Here is a 19630-nt window from a genome sequence, read left to right as displayed (position 1 = left end):
TGTAAACACCATTAGTAAAAGGCTGCAGTGCCAGTCCCAGCTGTTGTTAGCCTGAAGCAAACAAATCCTATTTTCTGTATTTCATGTAAAACTGTCTGCCGAAAGTAGTGATCTCCTGTTCTTTTCCAAAAATATGGAGAATTAATAGACTGAATACTCTGAAAATATAAGTAAAGGGACATTCAGCTTTCAGCAAACCCTTTCAACTGGAAGCACTTCCCAGCTGCAGCGATTGTCCTCTTGGACCACTGTACCATTTTGAACTTTTTGGTTGTTTTCTTTATCTGTTTTCTTTAATATTCCAGAAACAACTGAGTACTGACGTGATACTTACCTCAAAAGCTTGTCCTCAAAATTGTATGTTAGTGCAAATAAAAAAAGTATCAAATGTTTCTGTCGCAAGTGCACTAATACAGCTACAATCACCTCAAGCTTTAATATTCCACATACAGTTTAAAATAGAATGAGTCCCATCGTGATATAATTTGCCACTTTACAATTACATAAATATGGAAAGACATACATTTCTTATATAAAAAAAAATAACAAATAACCCAACATTGTGCAAATGAGTTTAGGATTAATGGTGGTGGAATCTACTGCTAGGGGTAAGAATAGGGGAGGAGATACGGGTTATACAGTGGGGATCAAAAGTTTGGGCACCCCAGCTAAAAATTTGTATTAATGTGCATAAAGAAGCCAAGGAAAAATGGAAAAATCTCCAAAAGGCATCAAATTACAGATTAGACATTCTTATAATATGTCAACAAAAGTTAGATTTGATTTCCATCATTTACACTTTCAAAATAACAGAAAACAAAAAAATGGCGTCTGCAAAAGTTTGGGCACCCTGCAGAGTTAATATCTTGTACTGCCCCCTTTGGCAAGTATCACAGCTTGTAAATGCTTTTTGTAGCCAGCCAAGAGTCTTTCAATTCTTGTTTGAGGTATCTTTGCCCATTCTTCCTTACAAAAGTCTTCCAGTTCTTTGAGATTTCTGGGCTGTCTGTCACGCACTGCTCTTTTAAGGTCTATCCATAGATTTTCAATTATGTTGAGGTCAGGAGATTGTGAAGGCCATGGCAAAACCTTCAGTTTACGCCTCTTGATGTAATCCCCCGTGGATTTCGAGGTGTGTTTAGGATCATTATCCATTTGTAGAAGCCATCCTCTCTTTAACTTAAACTTTTTCACAGATGGCATCAAGTTACCATCCAAAATTTGCTGAAATTTTATTGAATCCATTTTTCCTTCTACTCGTGAGATGTTCCCTGTGCCACTGGCTGCAACACAACCCCAAAGCATGATTGATCCAACCCCATGCTTAACAGTTGGACAGAGGTTCTTTTCATTAAATTCTGTGCCCCTTCTTCTCCAAACGTACCTTTGCTCATTCCGGCCAAAAAGTTCAATTTTAACCTCATCGGTCCACAGAACTTGTTTCCAAAATGCATCAGGCTTGTCTATATGTTCATTTACAAAGTTCAAACGATTATTTTTGTGGTGAGGACATAGAAGAGGTTTTCTTCTGATGACTCTTTCATGAAGACCATATTTGTACAAGTATCTCTTTATAGTGGAATAGTGTACCTGTCAGGGATCCCCTCGATCCCCGCCGCGATGGTCCCGGCGCAGGCGCAGTGTGCCGCCCTGTGCAGGGACTCGAGCATTAGGTCCGGGCCGGCCGCGGCGTTCGAGTTCGCGCATGCGCAGTAGAAGCCGCGGCCACCCGCTGGGCACCAATGGTAGCGCAGGGCGGGATATTTAAACGACCCTGAGCTGTCATTCAGTGCCTTCTGGTCTTACCTGTATCCTGTATCTGCGACCCTGTGAATTGTAAGTTGCTGACCCGGATTGTGCTTTGACCTTGCTGTATTTCTCCTGCCCTGACCCTGAAGGAATATATCGAGGACAGCCTCCAGAAGGGGTTCATCCGCCCCTCCACTTCACCGGCGGGGGCGGGAATTTTGTTTGTTGAAAAGAAGGACAAAACCTTAAGGCCGTGTATCGATTACAGGGAGTTGAACAGGGTCACGATAAAGAACCGTTACCCACTGCCGTTAGTACCGGAGTTATTCCAAAGTTTAAAAACAGCAGTGGTTTTTACAAAGCTGGATTTGAGGGGAGCGTACAACTTGGGTCGCATAAGGGAGGGGGACGAGTGGAAGACTGCCTTCCGCACCCGCTTCGGCCACTTTGAATATTTGGTCATGCTGTTCGGGTTGTGCAATGCTCCGGCCACTTTTCAACATTTTGTGAATGATATTTTTAGGGACTTCCTGGATGTCTTTGTTATCGTCTATTTAGACGACATTTTGATTTTCTCCCCTTCTTTGGGGGAACACAGAACACATGTAGCGAGGGTATTGGGGCGATTGCGGCAGCATGGGTTGTACGCCAAGGCAGAGAAATGTTGTTTCGAACAATCCAGCATTACTTTCTTGGGCCTGATTATCTCCACCGCGGGGGTCGCGATGGATCCTCACAAAGTCGCTGCAATACTGGATTGGCCTGAACCCACGGACAGGAAAGGCGTCCAACGATTTATTGGTTTTGCAAATTTTTACCGGAAGTTCATCAAGAACTTCTCGGGTCTGGTCTCCCCCATTACTCAGCTAACCAAGCTGGGAACCCGGTTCAGATGGACACCAGAGGCTCAGGAAGCTTTTGAAGCCTTGAAGAAGCTGTTCACCTCGGCACCCATTTTGGGTCACCCAGACGCCGCCCTGCCCTACATCCTGGAGGTGGATGCATCGGAGAATGCGGTAGGTTCCATCCTCTCCCAGCGGAAAGGCACCAAGGAGTTGCTCCATCCTGTAGCATTCTTCTCACGGAAGCTTACCCCAGCGGAGAAGAATTATGATATCGGTGATCGAGAGCTACTGGCGATCAAAATGGCGTTAGAGGAATGGAGGTACCTGCTGGAAGGTGCTGTGCACCCCATCTTAATATTTACTGACCACAAAAACCTGTAATATCTGAGAACCGCCAAGCGTCTACGCCCGCGACAGGCAAGATGGGCACTATTCTTTTCAAGATTCAACTTCCACATTACGTACCGGCCTGGATCAAAGAACACTAAGCCAGATGCGTTATCACGTATGTACGAGGACGCCAAGGAGATCCCAGTACCCGACACCATCCTGTCCTCGGGTAACTTCTTGGCCCTTCAGTCGGACCTTCGTTCCAAGATAATGGAGGCATCCACAACCGTCTCTACCCCAGCCGGAGGGCTCCTCCAGAACAAGGGGGGACTCCTATGGAGGGAAGATCGGATTGTGGTGCCGGAGGAAGCCCGAACCCTGGTCTTGGGGCATTGCCATGACCACCCGATGGCGGGGCACTTTGGCCCAGAAAAGACCCTGGAACTTCTCCGACGCTCCTTCTGGTGGCCGGACATGGCTAAAGATTGTAAGGGCTATGTAAGGTCCTGTATCACCTGCCAAAAGAACAAGCCATCAAGAAACAAAGTTTGGGGTCTGCTGCGACCCTTACCGATTCCTGAACGGCCTTGGCAAAAGATCTCGTTAGACTTTATAGTCGAGCTTCCGCCATCACTAGACCACACGGCAATCCTGGTGGTCGTGGACCGCTTGTCCAAGATGGCCCACTTCATCCCGTTGAAGAAAACCCCCTCGGCAGCCGAGACTGCGCGAGTCTTCATTCGTGAGGTAGTAAGGCTGCATGGGGTCCCCGACCCCGGGGGGTCCAGTTCACGTCAAGATTTTGGAGAGCACTGTGCAAACCCTGGACATCAAATTGTCCCTCTCCTCTGCATTCCACCCTCAAACTAACGGTCAAACCGAAAGGACCAATCAGACCCTGGAGCAATACTTGAGATGCTACACTTCGTTTACTCAAGATGACTGGATGCCACTTCTCCCCCTAGCGGAATTCGCGTACAACAACGCCTGCCACTCAGCGATGGGACAGTCCCCGTTCTTTGTCAACTATGGTTTTCACCCCGTCTTCCTCCCGGATTTGGTCTCGGAATGCCCAGTACCAGCAACGCAGAATGTAGTAGCGTTTTTCTCCGCGAACAATAAGAAGCTTCAAGAGGCCATCAGTCGGGCCCAGGAAGACTACAGGAAGGCATTCAACAGGAAACGGAGGGGAGATCTGGTGTTGCGGCCTGGGGAGAAGGTTTGGCTAGCGACGTCCAATTTAAAGATGCTTTGCCCGTCCAAGAAATTTGGACCCAAATTTATAGGCCCCTTCTGCATTAAACGGATGGTCAACGAAGTGGCCTACGAACTCGTCCTTCCTGACACACTCAAAATCCACCCAGTCTTCCATTTGTCCCTGCTGAAGCCAGTGATCCCAGATGCCTTCCCTGACCGAGAATCTAGACCCCCGGAAGCCATAACGGTCGAGGGAGAAGAAGAATTTGAGGTGGAATCAATCCTGAAGTGCCGAAGGAGGGGGGGCCAGACCCAATTCCTAATCAAATGGAAGGGCTATGGCCCTGAGGACAATTCTTGGGAACCAGCCCAGAATGTCCATGCACCTAGACTTGTCCGGAGGTTCTTTCGCGATCACCCGTGGTGGAGAGATCGGGTGGGCATCCGGAGGTTGCCCGTGGGGGGGGGGCAATGTCAGGGATCCCCTCGATCCCTGCCGCGATGGTCCCGGCGCAGGCGCAGTGTGCCGCCCTGTGCAGGGACTCGAGCATTAGGACCGGGCCGGCCGCGGCGTTCGAGTTCGCGCATGCGCAGTAGAAGCCGTGGCCGCCCGCTGGGCACCAATGGCAGCGCAGGGCGGGATATTTAAATGACCCTGAGCTGTCATTCAGTGCCTTCTGGTCTTACCTGTATCCTGTATCTGCGAACCTGTGAATTGTAAGTTGCTGGCCCGGATTGTGCTTTGACCTTGCTGTATTTCTCCTGCCCTGACCCTTGCTTTGCCTGACCTCTCTCCTGGATGCCCCCTATTGGATTTGACCTGCTGTTGCTGACCTGGCGTGTGACCCGACCATTCTATGCCCGCTGCCTTGTACCTTGCCGTCCTCTCTGTTACCGACCCGGCCTGTCTGACCTTGCTCATCCATCCATCCATCCCGTGCAGTGGGGTCTGCTGACCTCCTCATATCAGACTCTTCCCCATGGGAGCCCTTGGCGCATACCACTACCACTGACGGACGCACCCAGTAGCCACGACCTGGTCTCAGGGGGCTCCAAGTCCATCCCCACCATCAGGGGCCCTGGTGAACAAGCACCCTGGGACTTAGACTCCATGCGCTGGGGACGCCTATTCAGTGGAGAGCTAGTGGTACCGCCAGGCGGTCCCTTACAGTACCACAACTCCAGTGTCTGCCAGATCTTTCTGGAGGGATCGTGCAGTCAAACGTGGGTTTTGAATTGTTTTTCTCACAATCCTGCGAGCTGTTCTGTCTGATATTTTTCTTGGTCTTCCAGATCTTGCTTTAACTTCCACTGTTCCTGATTACTGCCATTTCTTAATTACATTCCGAGCAGAGGATATTGACATCTGAAAACGCTTTGCTATCTTCTTATAGCCTTCTCCAGCTTTGTGAGCGTCAACTATTTTCAGTTTCAATTTTCTAGACAACTGCTTAGAAGAACCCATGGTGCTGATTGTTGGGGCAAGGTCAGATGAGTCTGGACATTTAAAACCTTTGAGATTGACATCATCTGGTCTTCCCAGACGATGATTGAGAACAATCCATGACACTGGCAGGTCTCAGCTTTGCAAAGGGGGCAGTGCATGCTATAAATTCTGCAGGGTGCCCAAACTTTTGCAGACGCCATTTTTTGTTTTCTGTTATTTTGAAAGTGTAAATGATGGAAATAAAATCTAACTTTTGTTGACATATTATAAGAATGTCTAATCTGTAATTTGATGCCTTTTGGAGATCTTTCCATCTTTCCTTGGCTTCTTTATGCACATTAATACAAATTTTTAGCTGGGGTGCCCAAACTTTCGATCCCCACTGTATATATATATGTGTGTGCATACACTATCTCCACTTAAAAGGAGGATGGCTCTAAACAATTAACATAATCATTTAATCAAAAAACATTTGAACAAGGACCAAGTGATACAGGTTTCATGATGAAAAGTATATATATAAATTGCAGATATTATTAAGAATCATTATATCATTTTTCAAAGATCCAAAGCACAGGCCCTTACAGCCTTAGACCTACCATCAACTATGTAGTGCAAGGGTCTGCCTGATTGGATACAGAGTGATTGGATAAATAGGTGTGTCCTCCTAATGTATAGTTTTTGGTAAATCTAATGAGGAGCAGAACACCAAGATCTTTCTGCACCATTGATTCCCGCAGTTTTACTCCCCCTAGTATGTATGAGGCATGTGTGCTTTTAGTACCCAAGTGCATAAATTTACATTTATCAACATTAAACCTCATTTGCCACTTATTTGTCCAATTAAACAGTACATTGAGTTCAGCCTGTAAATTGGAGACATCCTGTAAAGACGTTATTCCACTGCAAAGCTTGGTGTCATCTGCAAAGCCTGAAATGGTACTTTTAATCCCAGACCCTATATTGTTTTTAACAGGAGTGCTCTACCTTTTGAAGAGCGAGAGCCACTTAAGTGATTTGCTACCTGTTGTGGGCCACAGTGCAATTAAATGGTTAAGAATTTCAAATAATTTATTTTGAATAGCATAATGAACATTTTCTTCCTGCAGCCACTGAATGTCGGTGGGAGGGAGAGAAGGAAAAACCTGCTTTCAGCAACTGCAGGAGGAAAATGGAGAGGATTGGTTCTTGTATAGGCCACCCCCACTGCCCCTCTTGTCTAAGTGTAAAACAGAATGTGAAAGGGAGGCAGCATGGGCCCCCTGGAGTATGAGGCAGGGTCACCATTCTGACCTCTGACCCCCCAGTGGTTGGGAGGGTACAAAAACCTGTTTCAACTATGAGGTTTTACCGTCCCCTAAACTGCAAATGTAAACAAGCCCTTACTGTCCTGAGCCCCTATAAGGCTGCTTTCACACTGATGTGCTACAGTGCACCTGCGGCTTTCCTGCGGGTTAGCTGCGCTTTGCCATATATGTCTATTATATCTGGTGGGCATGGTTCCACTTTCTGGAAGCGCACCAAAACTCCTGCATCCTGCAGTTCTATTATAATTTGCAAACCAGCAGGTTATAATAGAAGTGAGATTCCCTGGTTTGAAGTTGAGGGCTACATCAGAGTAATCCAAGGGCCACATTTGGCCAGCAGGCCACAGATTGAGCACCCCTGATTTATAAATATATTAAAAAGTAAGGGTCCCAACACTGAACCTTGGGGTACACCAGTGACAACCCTAGACCATTCAGAGTATGAATCATTAACCATTACTTTCTGGATACAATCTTTTAGCAGTTTTCTATCCATTTACATACGGATTTTTCCAAGCCTGTAGACTTTACATTACACATTAGCCGTGTGTGGGGAACTGTGTCAAACGCTTTTGCAAAATCCAAGTATACCTAGCCCACCACATAAAAAGAAATCAGATTTGTTTGTTAACTTTGATCAAACAGTATAATACATTTTTGTTTTTTTGAGTTCAATACCGCTTTGCTATAGATGTCAATTACACGTAGAGAACTGTAAAGTCAAATCTAGTGTAATTTCTTCCTTTCTGCAGAACTCTGTAAATCTGTTACCTCTGTGCAAATACAGCACTCTGAGGGGTATATTTTATTTCTACCAGCGTACGGAGGATGGGTCTTATTACAGATAAAAGCTTTAAGGTCTTCACAGATCCAGGAGTTAAATGAAACCTACATTGTGAGTGTATTGTCTAAGCCTTACCACTTTTTGCACCGTAAATATGGGTCAGAGAGAATAAAGGATTAACATCCCATTCCCTAGCACATTCCACTGGTTTAAAGTAAAAACAGATTTTTCAGTTCCTTTGGTTTTATCACAAGATCCTAGAGACAATAAATCCACATTCCCTGAGCTGTTCTTCCATAGAAGGAAATGTTTTAGAAATAAAGGCAAAGCAAGCTCCATTTAAAGAGTACCAGTACCTGAATACATGCTTTGCAGATTACATGTGTCCCTTACCAGATAAACGTCTGCAATCTAGGAATCACAAAGGTCAGATCTGCACACATAATCTCTACACGTTACTTCCATTGTAGTACAAATCAAAATGAACCGTTCTGAATGTGTGATTTGATGGGTCTACAGTATATCATTTTTCTTCTCATTAGATTAAAATGAATTATCAACAGAAGAGGAAAATGTTTAAGTTAATGCACGGGGTGATGAACACGAATATAGTTGAGATGAATTATAAATGTTTGTCTAGATGGTATTGTACACAGAGTGTGGCACAAAAACAGCGAGAAAAGGTATCACCTTTATGTTGGAGAGGATGTGGGGCAATAGGGACAATGGCTCACATATGGTGGGAGTGCCCAAAAATTCAGGTATTTTGGCAAGAAATAATTCATCATATACAAGAGATTTGGGGGACATCTATTCAGAAGGATCCGTGGGTGTGTCTTTTCTATAAAACAGAGATGTCAGTAAAACAATATAAAAATAGCTTATTATACCATCTGATTATGGCAGCAAAAGGTTTAATCCCTAAGTTTTGGCAGGTCCAGGACCCTCCAACAATGAGGGATTGGATAGACAGAATTGAATATGTTAATGGAATGAAGACTTTGTTACACGGAGAAAGATGAAATGGGACAATTTAGAAATATGTGGGGTAGTTGGTATGTGTTTGAAACATCAGAAAAATATTTAAAAATGAAAATTTCCCCGGCAGCAGAGTCAGAGAATTTAAATGATTAAATGGATCTATATACATAATAGGAGGGGAAAGAGATGGTAAGATGAAATTGGACAGGGATTTTTGTATTGAGAGGGAATGGGGATAATGTGTATGGGCTTGATGTAATAAGAATAAATGGTTGTTTTGTTGTGTATTTTAAAAAGAAAATTTAATAAAAGATATAATAACAAAAAAGATTAAAATATCTGCCAGTGGATGCAAGCTTTACAGCAGTAATAAACCCAAAAATGAAAATTTAGTTTATTGCAGTTTACTAATCATGTAGCTGCTGCATTAGTTTTCTTTTTCTTAGTCTTTTTTCCTTTTGATTTTCAGCTTGAGATCTGGACAGTAACACACTTACTGTCTTAGGGTGTCTCCTCTCTAGATGGAAGAGCAATGGAGACACCTTTGGACAGCAGCATTGCCAGCCTGGATTTGACTTAACAAACCTCTGCTAACCCTTTCTAAGAATTTACAGCCTTTGGGATAAAGGTTTTACATAAATGAAAAGCTGACTATCGTTGGCACCCGTGCCAGTGTTAAGGAGAATCTTGGGGCGCATGAAAAAACAAACATCAATACTCACCTTCATGGTATAGCATCAGCCAGATTCTGCAGCTGATCCTCCAAATACTCGCAGATTGCTAAGTTCTCAGTCAGCTCTGGGTAGAGAGCGGTGACTGTCAGTCACCGCTCCCTGCTCTGCCCCTGCAACACGCACTGGAGTGCCGAGCAGGGGAGGGCGTGGGCACAGTTGGCTTCGGGCTCTCAGCTGAGCGCTGAGAGGTGGAGCCAGCTGTCAATCAGACAGCTGGGTGAATCCTGAAAATATGGTCTGAGAATTATGGGAAAGAATGCAGATGATGTGGCTCTTTTGTTACGTTCTTCTGTTATCATATTTCTGTGCCTATCTCCTATCATGAAATTCCATCAGCATAAACCTGTGAGATGTGTATTTATATTAGCAAATGAATGTAATAAAATAGCAGTAAAGGGGATACACACAGGGACCACACAGTGCTGGATTATCTAAGTAGGTACAACAATGACATGCTGGCCCAGGTGTCATTTACCCTTTTCCCCTTTGTTCATCCCTCCATATAATTCCCAAAATACATTTAACCACTGTAGAAAAAAAGGTGTCAAAATTATTTCTTTAGGACAAGAATTTAGTGTTTCCATGTAACTTGCATGTCTTATTCTTTCTTTTGTTATTTTAAAGAATGGGAATGAGACTGGGAAGTGGTTGGAGCTGGAACAGGAGCAGCTTCCCACAAAGTCAGCAACAATAACCTCAACTATCTTATGGGAGGCTGTTTTCGCTGACACAAGTGCTTGGGATTCAAAAGACTTGCTGTTTTCTGCTTGCAATAAATTTCATTTAATCAGATCTAAATGTAGAATATTTTGGCCCTTTATTGTGGTCATTGATGCCAAATTTTGTGAGCAAAGCCACAAAATGTATGGACACCTGGACAATACTTTGAAATTAAAGGGAGAATGTTATAACATAATATGTAGATTGCCAAAAGCATCTATTTCCTTGTAAATGTCCACGGCTCTTTTAATACTTTTTTGAATATACAGGCTGCATGTTGTATAACAGCAGTGTGTGTATCAAACTTTTACAAAGCATTTTCAAAACTTTCACTTATCTTAGTGCAGCTTTCCTGGAGCTTTTAAGGCGAGGGTCAGCAAACAGTAGATCACAGCCGGGTAACTGGTAGATCGTGATCTGGGCTTGCTTACTTGCCATCCCCGAGCATCAGAGTGTACTGCAGAAGGACCAGTTGAAAAGCTGGAGCTGTAGAAGGAGCTGCAGAGTGATGCCAACTGCACTCCACTTCTTATCCCGGCTAGTGGTCTCCAGAGTGGTACCAGCAGCACAAAAGAAGAGATCTTCATGTCAGTGTGAAGCAATACACTGGGCATAATAGTATAGAGCTGCTTTCACACTGATGTGCTGCGGTTTACCCGCAGGGTGCAGTGCAGTGTGCCTGCAGCTTTCCTGGGTTTGCTGCTCGTAACCATAGACATCTATTATATCCTGCAGGTTTGGCACACTTTCCGAAAGCGCACCAAAAAAACTGAATGCAGGAGTTTCGGTGTGCTTTCAGAAAGTACACCACACCTACAGGATATAATAGAAGTCTAAGGCAAAATGCAGCTAACCCAGGAAAGTCACAGATGCACTGAGCTGCACAAAGTTGCGGGGCACTTGCAGAGTGGCCCCATTTACTTGAATGGGTCATGATTGGCAGGTGGTAGCACCCACTGAAAGCTCCCTTGGCATCGGAGATGCTGCTCTCTCTTGGTTCTCATCCTACCTATCCCGACGCTCCTTCAGTGTCACCTACAATGGTGCCACCTCCCCCTCCCTCCCCCTCTCTGTTGGGGTCCCCCAAGGCTCTGTCCTTGGACCCCTTCTCTTCTCCATCTACACCTCCTCCCTGGGCAAACTCATACAATCTCACGGCTTCAACTATCACCTCTATGCTGACGACACCCAAATCTACCTCTCCACCCCTCACCTCACCCCCACTATCTCCGCCCGCATCACTCACCTCCTAAATGACATCTCAGACTGGATGTCGCTACATTTCCTCAAGATTAACCTCTCCAAAACCGAGCTTCTCGTCTTTCCCCCTGCCCACACCCCCCCCCCCATCCTATCCATCATCACCAACAACTCCACTATCACTTCCGCCCCGCAAGCCAAAGTCCTTGGCGTCATTCTTGACGCGAACCTCTCCCTCCAACCGCATGTCAAATCACTCACAAACACATGCAGGCTCCATCTTCGCAACATTGCCAAGATCCGCTCCTTCCTCACCACAGACACCACCAAACTTCTAGTACACTCCCTCATCATCTCACGCCTTGACTACTGCAACTCCCTCCTCACTGGCCTACCCAAGTGCAGGCTCTCCCCGCTCCAGACCATCCTGAACTCAGCTGCCAGACTCATCCACCTTACCACCCGCTCCACCTCTGCCACCCCCCTCTGCCTCTCCCTCCACTGGCTCCCGATTGCCCAACGCATCAAATTTAAACTCCTTACCCTGACCTACAAAGCCGTTCACAACACTGCCCCTGACTACCTCACCAATCTGATCACCAGGTACCACCCTACCCGTACCCTTCGCTCCTCACAGGACCTCCTTCTATCCTGCTCCCTGGTCTCCTCCTCCCATGCACGACTGCAGGACTTCTCCAGGTCCTCCCCCATCCTCTGGAACTCACTGCCCCAATCCATCAGACTGTCGCCTTCTCTATTCACATTCAGGCGCTCCCTCAAAACCCATCTCTTCAGGGAAGCCTACCCCACCCTCACCTAACGGCCATCCTCCCTCATTCCTCCTACCACTTCATCCCCCCCAGCCACTTCCTACTGTACCTTTACCCCCTCCCTCCTAGATTGTAAGCTCGTAAGAGTAGGGCCCTCTTACCCCTCGTACGCTGTCTGTCTTTGTTGTACTGTGCCATGTATTGTCCCCCCCTATTGTACAGCGCTGAGCAAACCCTTTGGTGCTATATAAACTCGTAGTAATAATAATAATAATAACAAGGTGTTTATTTGCTGCTGCTGCTGCTGCGAAATGTGTACACCTTTGGCTGCTGCCTTAGCAACTAAAGGGGGTAGGGATTGGGGGCGGTAAAACTGTGACTCAACTGCAGAGTTTGCCACCCCCAAACTTTACGTGTGAACAAGTCCTAAGGGTGCAGGCACTGCTGCTCCTCTGGAAAGAGATTTGAGTGTGTTTGCCAGGTGGTGAGGCAATATGTTGCCTCCTCACCACCTTATTTAAACCCATTAGTCCAGTGCAATGACAGTGATTGCTACATGGTTGTACAACAATTAGATGCTTAAATCAGGTGTGAGGAAGAGACACTGGGTGACAGGGCTGTAGATAATTCTTTTTTCGGGGGGGGGGGGGTCAGCTCGCAGCTGAGCTGTATTTTTACCGCTCCCCACCACCACCAACTTCTCCCCCTTAAAGGAAGGAAGGGAGAGGTGGAAGGAAGGAAGTGGTGGAAGGAAGGAAAGGAGGGGTGGGGTGGAAGGAGGGAAGGGTAGGTGGAAGGAAGGAAGGAAGGAAGGGAGAGGTGGCTGGAAGGAAGAAAGGAGTGGATGGATGGAAAGGAGGGGTGGGTGGAAGGAAGGGGTGGATGGAAGGAAGGAAGGAAGGAAGGAAGGAGTAGATTGAAAGAAGGAAGGGAGGGGTGGGTGGAAGGAAGGGTGGGTGGAAGGAAGGGTGGGTGGGTGGAAGGAAGGAAGGGTGGGTGGAAGGAAGGGATGGAGGGAGGGGTGGGTGGAAGAAAGGGAGGTGTGGAAGGAAGAAGTGGATGGAAGGAAGGGAGGGGTGGGTGGAAGGAAGGAAGGGGTGGATGGAAGGAAGAGAGGGAGGGGTGGGTGGAAGGAAGGAATGTAGGGAGGGGTGGGTGGAAGGAAGGAAGGGAGGGGTGGGTGAAAGGAAGGGAGATCGTACTCACCATGACTCATTCAGATGCATCAGAGCTGTCGACTACTGTGTTCAATTTCCCAGCCACACATCCTGTGAAGCTGCACGGACTGGAGTGTGGGTGGGCACAAGGGGAGGCAGAGCAGATCCAGCCTCTCTCCCCTCTTCTCCTATTGGTGCGGAGCATGGAGGGAGGGGCTGGGGACTGAGAAGAACACAGCAGCAGTGAGGGGGAGAGGGAGGTAGGGCCAGAAAGAAAACAGAACGATCAGTTATGTTCTGTGCAGCAGTGGGGATATTGACAAGTAGTGTTCTCCTGTATGGCTTTCAATGAAGCAGCTGAAAGCTGATTCTCCTCCTCTCCCTCCCACGGCTTCCAGCTGCTCCATTGAAAGCCATACAGGAGCTCGCTGCTTGTCACTGCCCCCACTGCCACCCCTCCCACACACCCCTAGTTCCGACACTGCTCCCCGCCCACACCCTATTTGCATTCAAAATTTCAGGGCTGCTGGGATGATTGGCAACTCTCCTCTGGGGGGGTTCAGACCCTCCCCTTATCTACGCCCCTGCTGGGTGACACTGTGCCTGGTGATCTTTAACTTCACCTCTTCAAGGTTGCCTACCCCTGTTTTAAAGTAACATTCAGCTCTATTTCTGTACATGACACACTTCTGCCCCATGCACCTTATATGCTGTTATATATTACATACTGTACATCTGACCATTGAACTTTATACAGTATGTTATGCTACCCCCTCCTGACCACTGTGTTGTGGGCAGTATGTTTCATACTTCTAACCAAAATATTAATTGTCTCAACAGTTTCTGGTTTATAATGTAGTCTTCTGCAATGTTAATGTACATGTTAACGTGCTCTCCTTTAAAGTGATTGTAAACCCTTACATATACCCAGTGAAGTGGCTGGCCTCAGGGGATACAAAGAGGTGAAACAAATACTCTTACATAAGTTGTACTTATTAATTTGCAGCCATTTGTCCTGTACATCCTTGTAAAACTCAGAGATTAAAAGGATTTTTCACAGACTCACCAAGCAGGGGGCAGGAGCTGCAGTTACACACTGTACAAGAGCTCTGTGAGCTGATTGGAGGAAAAGGACACACCCCCTTGACACAGCACACAGAAACATAGCTGAGGCTGTCATTAGCTGGAGTACCCTTCCCTGTCACCTATTTAGCTCTTGGTGTCAGGAAAACTTGTCATAAGTGACTCATGCTGATAACAAAGACACTAGACAGCAGAGAAAAATGACATTTAGTACTTGGGAGCGAGGCAAGTAAACACTATAGAAATATGTGCTTTGTTCAGATTTCATGTCTGAGGTTTACAACCACTTTAAGGTAGTTTGAGATAAGTTGTTGACTCTTTGTCTATAGTCTACTACAGAAAGATAAAAAAAATTGGAAGAGTCCAATTTTACAAAGTATACTTTGTGGTGAGTTTTCTGTGTGCCTGTGAGACTCTCACTTGTGGCACAGTAATTTAGCATATATTGTTGGTGCAAGAGTTGCTGCACAGTGTACACAGTGAGTAGATATAATGTGGTATTAAAATCAAAATTTTAAAGGAAAAAAGTCTAGGATCTGATCTAGTTTCCTAGATCAGATAAAAACAACATAATTAACATGCATTTGATTTTTTTTTTCAATTGTCCCCTGGATGAGGCACTATATTCCCGTTCTCCCATGATCCCTGTGCCACTGGGACCCATGGAGTCCTATAGGAGACCCCTCTACTTCCACACTCCTACCCTGTACTACAAATCTACTTGCAGCTGTTCAGAGCACTGCACACAACCAGGGCCGTGGATAAGGGGGTACCACTAGTCCTCCAGTATGGGGCCCAGGCCAACAGGGGAGCCCAGGCAGCTGGGTGAATCAGATGTGGGCATGAAGGGTGATGAGCATGTAGGGGGTGCATTTACTGGAACCGATCCCCTGTATGACTCTCTCTGCAGCAGCTAAAAGCTGGCTTCTTTTCCTCTCTCAACCACTGGCTTTCAGCTGCTACAGAGAGAGCCATACAGGGGATTGGTTCCAGAAATTGCCCCCCCCCCCCCCGTAGCATCTTATCACCCTCCCTGTGCGCCATATGTTTCCCCATGCTTCCCCCCCCCCTGTGTGCCATCACCCCTGCAGTGCTGCCAGCTTCTCTTCTCTCCTTCCAACCAGCAACTGCAAGCACAAAATGGGATCCTTCAGGATGGAGAGTGGTGGAAGGGTCCTGTAAATATGTTGCATTTTACCAGCCCCTTTATTTCCCGAACGAACACAATGAGTACTTGGTAACAATCACTCACTGTATTCATTCACAACTGTGTTTTTTTTTTTTCAGGTGGGCCCTGTTGGGTTGGCTGTATGGGGCCCCATAGTTTCTATCAGCAACTCTGCACACAACCAGCATGAGGGAGAAACCAAGCAAAGGCCATGAATCTGATGCTCTTACACAGTGGTGATTGATGGCGGCTCTGTGTCGCACTGGCACTGACTGTGTGTGCAGTCCTCTGAGGGGCCGCACATAGAGTTGTAGTACAGAGCAGGAGTGCACACGTTTCAGAGACTCACACAGAACTCCATAGGTCCTGGTGGCACAGAAATGGGAATATGGTGACACTGCCCCGGGGACAACTGAAATAGGAAGTTTTGAGGGAGAAATTCAACTGCATGTTAGTTATGTTATTTTTATCGGATGTAGGGAAAAAAAATGAATACCTTAATATTTTAATACCCCAGCATCAAAACTAACTGCTTTGAACAATACATGACATCATTACAAACCACCTAATTGTTTTGTTGTCCTCTGCAGAGGTACTTTTGTAACAAATTATTCTTTTTAAGTTTGTTTTGTCTGTATAAAATTTTTACCTAGTTACATAGTCTGGCTGAAAAAGGACAAAAGTCCATCCAGTTCAACCATGAAAAAAAAAAAAAAGTTATAATTCTATACCCACAGTTGATCCAGGAAGGCAAAAAAAACCCAGCAAAGCAAGATCCAATTTGCTCCTGCTGGGAAAAAAAAATCCTTCCTGATCCCCCGAGAGGCAATTAGATATTCCCAGGATAAACGTTAGTTATAAATGTTGTACTCCCCCCTAGTATGTATGATGCATGCATATTCTTAGCCCCCAAGTGCATAACCTTACATTTATCAACATTAAACCTCATTTGCCACATAGTTGCCCAATTAAACAGTGCATTGAGGTCGGCTTGTAAATTAGAGACATCCTGAAAGGACGTTATTCCACTGCACAGCTTGGTGTCATCTGCAAAGACTGAAATGGGATTTTTAATCCCAGACCCTATATCGTTTATAAATATATTAAAAAGTAAGGGTCCCAACACTGAACCTTGGGGTACACCACTGACAATTGTAATAAAGTATGTTGAAAATCAAAGAGTCACATTAGCTTTATTTCGATATACATGAAAGCAATATTTTAGACACAATGGGGGTGATTTAATAAAGGCAAATAGGCTGTGTACTTTGCAAGGGCCTTTGCACTTTGGAAGGGAATTTTCCAATTGCTTAGTGAACAACGGGAAGACCTGTTGGTTTCCATCATCCAACTACAGTATATGTAAGTAAAAACACCATTTTATTTTCTTTGCATGCGGTTGGGTTTTCTTTGCATGTAGAAGTTTCTCTGCATTCACAAAGCTAAGGAAGAATTTCCTTTTAACTTGAATTGCCTATTTGTCTTTAGTAAGTCAACCCCCAGAATATCAGAAGAAAGGATATCATCCATATTGACAGTGGATGGTGACAGTATAAAACAGACAATTATTTTCTGCAAACAACAGTTACAACAAATAGGGTAAAAACATAAACCGTAACTTGACCATATGCAAGACTCTCAAAACTCTCACTAGGTATTTCTCAGGATTATCCTGTTTTAGTTTAGGTATTAAAGAGGCTCCAGTTATATTAAGTAGGTTCACGGGATGTCAAACCCCTTTGGTTTCCAGATGGCATTCTAGGGCTTATGTTACGGAGAAGGCTTGAAGAGGGTGGTCCTGGTGGTATCTCTTCCAGGGTTGCCAAAATGTCTTGAATGCAGACAAGGTGTCTGACAGCATGCTAAGGATGCATTCATTACTATAGAAATTTTCAATCTTTTCTTATACCATTTTGAAAGGTTTACATTGTGATGGGCTAAGAAGGATGTAGTCAATATAAGGAGGAGTGATGGACCGGTGAATGGAATGTCTTAGAGTGAGGATTTCTCTGGGAATTCACAGCCATGTAAGTGAATGGGCTGGGTGATGTCAGTGGTTGTTAAGGACAAGGTGGATGCAAGCGCCTGCTGCATCCTCAGCAACCACTCGCATTGCCCCATTTGCTTACATGGCAGCAAATCACCAGCCACAAAACTAAGGGGGCATGGATTGGGGGTGATAACATTGCCTAAATATATCTACAGTGCCTTGAAAAAGTGCCTTTGTCATGTTGCAACCAAAAACGTAAATGTATTTTATTGGGATTTTATGTGATAGACCAACACAAAGTGGCACATAATTGTGAAGTGGAAGGAAAATGTTAAATGGTTTTCAAAATTTTTTACAAATAAATATCTGAAAAGTGTGGCATCCATTTGTATTGAGCCCCCTTTACTCTGATAACCCTAACTAAAATCTAGTGGAACCAATTGCTTTCAGATGTCACCTAATTAGTAAATAGAGTCCACCTGTGTGTAATTTAATCTCATTATAAATACAGCTGTTCTGTGAAGCCCCCAGAGGTTTGTTAGAGAACGTTAATGAACAAACAGCATCATGAAGGCCAAGGAACACATCAGACAAGTCAGGGATAAAGTTGTGGAGAAGTTTAAAGCAGGGTTAGGTTATAACAAAATATCCCAAGCTTTGAACATCTCACAGAGCACTGTTCAATCCATCATCCGAAAATGGAAAGAGTATGGCACAACTGCAAACCTACCAACACATGGCCATCCACCTAAACTGATAGAATGGGCAAGGAGAAGCAGCAAAAGGCCCATGGTAACTCTGGAGGAGCTGGAGAAATCCACAGCTCAGGTGGGAGAATCTGTCCACAAGACAAATATTAGTGGTGCACTCAACAAATCTGGCCTTTATGGGACAGTGGCAAGAAAGCCATTGTTGAAAGAAAGCCATAAGCAGTCCTGTATGCAGTTTGCGAGAAGTCATGTTGGGGGCACAACAAACATGTGAAAGAAGGTGTTCTGGTCAGATGAAACCAAAATTTTACTTTTTGGCCTAAAAGCAAAACACTCTGTGTGGTGGAAAACTAACCCTGAACACACCATCTCCACTGTGAAACATGGTGGTGGCAGCATCATGTTGTGGGGATGCTTTTCTTCAGCAGAGACAGGGAATCTGGTCAGAGTTGATGGGAAGATTGATGGAGCCAAATTCAGGGCAATCTTAAAAGAAAACCTGTTGGAGTCTGCAAAAGCATTGAGACTGGGGCGGAGGTTCACCTTCTACAAGGAGAACGACCCAAAACATACAGCCAGAGCTACAATGGAATAGTTTAGAACAGGGTTCTCCAAGCTATGGCCCTCCAGCTTTTGAAGTAGTACAAGTCCCATCATGCCTCTGCCTCTGGGAGTCTTGCCTGTGGTTGTCAGAGTCTTGCAAGGCCTCGTGGTACTTGTAGTGCCTTAAAACCTGGAGGGCCATAGTTTGGAGAGCCCTGGTTTAGATCAGAGCATATTCATGTGTTAGAATGGCCCAGTAAAAGTCCAGACCTAAATCCAATTGAGAATCTGTGGCAAGACTTGAAAATTGCTGTTCTGAGACGCTCTCCATCCAATCAGACAGAGCTTGAGCTATTTTGCAAAGAAGAATGGGCAAAAATGTCACTCTCTAAATGTGCAAAGCTGGGAGAGACATCCCCAAAAAATCTGTAGCTGTAATTGCAGTGAAAGGTGGTTCTACAAAGTATTGACTCGGGGGGCTGAATACAAATACACGCCACACTGTTCAGATATTTATTTGTAAAAAATTTTGAAAACCATTTATCATTTTCCTTCCACTTCACAATTAGGTGCCACTTTGTGTTGATCTATCACATAAAATCCCAATAAAATAAATTTTTTGCTGTACTATGACAAAATGTTGAAAATTTCAAGGGGTATGAATACTTTTTTAAGGCACTGTAAATGGCTATACATGGGCAATGATGTCACCACTATCCTCGCACCTTCCCTTATTGTGGACAGAGGAAGCTTTTCCCTAACAAAAGAGGAATCAGCACAAGAGCATATGCTATTGACCGTGAGGTATGTTCCTTGTGCTGATATTTCTATTTGTGATATTAGCTGCACTTACACTTTAACAATCCCTAGCCTATTAGCCAAAATAGCTGTTATTGATTTTACATATTTGGCTCC

This window comes from Staurois parvus, unplaced genomic scaffold (genome assembly GCF_062004578.1).
Source record: "Staurois parvus isolate SC_StPar_1 unplaced genomic scaffold, SC_StPar_1.0 ptg000385l, whole genome shotgun sequence".
NCBI lineage: Eukaryota > Metazoa > Chordata > Amphibia > Anura > Ranidae > Staurois > Staurois parvus.
This window is presented reverse-complemented; position numbering follows the sequence as displayed.